Source organism: Nicotiana tomentosiformis, chromosome 2 (genome assembly GCF_000390325.3).
Source record: "Nicotiana tomentosiformis chromosome 2, ASM39032v3, whole genome shotgun sequence".
Lineage (NCBI taxonomy): Eukaryota > Viridiplantae > Streptophyta > Magnoliopsida > Solanales > Solanaceae > Nicotiana > Nicotiana tomentosiformis.
Window position 1 is genome coordinate 41,753,822 of NC_090813.1, and position 4,299 is coordinate 41,758,120.

Genomic DNA, 4,299 nt, shown 5'->3' on the forward strand with positions numbered 1-4,299 from the left:
CAGTATTTATGATTGACGGCCGTGTGAGGCCAAGTGTTGCTATTTATAGACATTGGCCATGTGTGGCATGTATACTATGTTTTCTGGCTGCGTGCAGGTTGGTTTTAGTCTAGTGTACAGAGGAGACGCTAGAAAGATTTTCCCAAGTCTCTAAGAGTAAACATTCAAGGGCGAATGTTCCTAAGGGGGGAATGATGTTACACCCCATATTTTCGTACGTAAAAGTGCCTCGTAAGCAAACTAATGTAAGACAAAAAATGGGATCATCTTTGGGAGTATATAAAGTAATTAATCATTCTACCTCGGAGGTTACAAATATTAAAGATTAGGAACAACAAGTAAAAAGAGGGTTGGAAGGTTCAAAAGCTAAAGGAATTGAAGAAAATAATAGTTCGTCGAAAGTCGACAAGTTAGGAATGTTATAACCCATACCTTTGGAGTGAGACTAGGGTTCTTAACATGATAAGAGGGTTATGTTATGATTTATTTTAGTTTTATGATATTCATGTGTTAATATTTAGGCCAAGCGAGTTGTGAAACAAAAGTCGATGAAAGTTATCACATGTTATGTTCATACGTTTTACTGAAATTTGGTTAAATGTAACTGCGATTTTCTCCATATATACTTAGAGTTACGGGGTGTTCCACACATACAATTGAAGATATATGAGTCTACTTTCTAATTCATTAAACCTTTTTTAATACGACATCGGAGTAGAGATATATATGCATTTTTGCAAGACTGCGCAGACTGCTAGGTGACAAGTAGGTGTGTCACCTACTTGCTTAAATGAGAGGATTATATATGTCCAAAAATTGGCCAGTTCAGGTCGTCCAAATAGAAATTTTAAAGGACTATTTCCTTCATATAATACACTGATAATAGGACATAATAACCAGATCTAAACCTCTGCAAACATCCTCCAAAAAATTGCACACAAACCCTAATTTATTTTCTCTCCTTTTCATGTTCTAGTTGGAGGAAAAACCTAGAGTTTGAAGAACCAAGATAGGAGATGAGTTATTAAATAAATAAAGTAAGCTTACTGCTCTATTTAATCCATTTTTTCTGTTGTAAATGTATGTTAAGTCGTTCTATGTTTGTAAGAACTCACGGGACAATGATCGGAAGCCGTGAGCTCGAGTTATTCAACTTGTAGTGGACTGTTTTGTGTTGCTGTTGGATTGCATGTTTTGCTACTATTTTAGGGCGTTTTGGAGGATAAAGGGTGTGGAGAAACACTACATAAATTCAGGTTGGTGGGCTGGTCATTGGCCATAACATTTTTGGGCTGTTTGACAATACTACGGTGGTCGGTTTGTGTATGAAGAGATCGGGGTGTGTTGGGCTGTTTTGAATTATTTTGTGGTGCATATAAGGTTGGAAAATAATGTATATATGTTTTTATTGTTTTTTTCTTGTGTTTTTGGTGTTATATTGAATTTGGAGGAAGTAAAGATCATAGGGGAGATGCTTCCCGTTTTAATATAAAATAAGCTTATGTTCGTTATGCGATAGTTTTACCTTTCGTAAATTAATGATAGTATTATTATCGTTGTTGTAGATTATGGTGTGAATAGATGAGTTCAATAGGGTTATTTCAAAGATTGTGATAAAGTATGTTAAGGCTAAACCTTTCCTTCATTTTGACATGATCTCGTAACTACATGTGTTTGATAACGAGACATAAAGAGAAATTTGTATTCCTAAATTTATTTAGATTATCCTAGTCTCAGAAGTTACAACATTCTCCCTCTTTGGGACTTTCTATTCAGTTATTTATTATCTTCTTTCAGTCAAGAGGGTATAGGGTCTATATATACATTATTACAATATTTGCACCACCACCGAGCTATAATCGGTGGGCAGGCCCCTATTGGGAAACCTCTGATAAGATGGTACGTTATATACCGAGCCTACTTTGGCCGAGCGCCTATGAGCGAGCCCAGAATGGCCGAGAGATCGAGCATAGTATGGCTGAGCGCCTATGAGCAAAACTACTATGGCCGAGCAGTTACACGTTCCGAGCCTTATATGGTTGGACATCTATTTTACTTACTATATTGAGAGAGTTGAGTCAGTATCAGCAGGTAAGTATTTCTCCAGGTCATCTTTGACTCCCAGTTACTTTCAGTTAATATATTATCAGTTTAGTTTCAATTTTTAGTTATTCTATTGCCTTACATGCTCGGTACATTATTTCGTACCGACGTCCCATTCCCGGGGACACTGCATTTCATGCATGCAGGTTCGGATAGACAGACTGGTAAACCTCCTCCGTAGGTGGTATCTGTGATCAGCTTGATCGGTAAGCTCCGCGTCCTTCAGAGTAGCCGGGTTTAGGGTTTTGAGTACATATTGTGTATATATTATGGGTAGGTCGGGGCCCTGTTCCGACCACAGTACATCCATCAGTAGAGGCTTGTAGACATATCCTGTCAGTTAGTGCAGTATGTTAGGCTTGTAGGCCTTGTATGTATATTTTTGTTGGTTTGTCAGTTGTAGTAGTTATGACGGCCTTGTCGGCCCAACTTTATATTGTTGTTCAGTCAGAGCTATTTTCCATTCAGTTTTATATTTTGTTTCACAAATTCTCTTGCAATGTGACCCTATGGACAAAGTATGACATTGTATATTTAGAGTCCCTCAATAGCAAGTCGGTACGCTAGGTTAAGTGAGGTACTGGGTGCTGGTATCGCCCCCCAGGTTCAGGGCGTGACAAGCAAAAGTCGCAAATGCGATGGAGGAATCGTAAATGTGAAGTCAACCTTCGCAAATGCGAAACCAAGTGCACAATGCTTAAATTCGCAAATGCAAACTTTGAGACCGCAAATGCGATGCTCAACAGTAATGCCTTTATTCGCAATTGCGATCCTCACTTCGCAAATGCGATTATCGTGCTTCAGTTCTGGGCACTTCTGTAATTTCACATTTTTGGCCACAAACCCTTTAATACACGACCTAGCTGATTAGAAATACATCTTTGACAGATCTTTGGCTTTTTGTTCAGTCTCGTGACTAGAGAACACAAGTTTTGGAGCTAGGGTTATTGCACACACACTTGGGTCTTGAAGATTTGAAGCTTTTGGTTGAGCATTTCTTACCCATTTATGTTCATTTCTTCATTACCTTGTTTTGTATTGAATATCTAAGTATGTAGTATTTTTTCCAACACTTGAATCTTGTTTATGGGAATATTCGTATTTAAAGTGTGGATTAAATATCTTGTTGTGCTTATGTATTGAACAATTTTTATTTATATTGAAGTGAGTTATTGTTTCTTTAATTATTCTTGTTCTTTAATGTTTCCAAAGGGATTAGCTAACCCTAGGACTTGCCTATTCACTTCGAATTAATTTTGGGAAAGCTAATTTAGGGTTGGGAAAGATTAATTAACAAGAACTTGAGGCGTTAACCCTTACTTTATTGATTCTATCTAGGGATAGGATTGAACTACTTGTAGCCATATTTAGGTGTGCTTAATCTCTTAATTGCTTTAGGGATAATTTAATTAGGAAGTCTTGTTAGGCTCTGGAAGAAGCTAATATAGAATTATTATCGGGGGCTAATTAATATAAACTCGTTCATATTTGTAAAATCGTGAAATACATTGGATCGTTACTTGAGTGTACTTCCCATCGCATCCATGCTTGTAGCCATTGATCATTTTACTTGCTTTCTAGTTTAGTTTATATTTTCTCAATTAGCTATAAATATTTTCTCAAAACCTTTCTAAGCGTTTGGCTTAGCATAATAAGTGATAATTCTCTTACACCCCTAATCGCCTACATATTGTTCTCTCTGGGATTCGACCCCGACTCATAGTTGGGTAAATTATATTGCATGCGACCGTGTCCATTTAATTTTTAGAAGTGGATTTGAATGTCACCAAAATTGGCGTCGTTTCCATCTTGCAAGTGTTGAGGAGGATCCGGAAGATAACTGGATAGATCCGGGAAAGCCTATTGCTCCATTGAAAAAAAAAAAGGAGAGGGCAGCGCCGTGAAAAGCAAAAAAGAGAAAGTTGGGATCTTCTTCTCAGAACGACCAGGGTAGCCAGCCATCATCTTCTACAGGAGGACCATTTGCTATGCTTTCCGAGGAAATGCGGCATATTCGCGACCTAGTAGCTGGCCTTCCACAGAGACCTGGGGAGACATCTGAGGGACCCTCTGTATGCATTTCAAAGAAAGAATTTAAAAAGTATCTTGATGATCAGAAGAAGCAGAGGGCTCACCTTAATAAGCTGGAGAAAGCATACACTGATTTGGCCACGGCGCACTGTACTTTGAGTACTT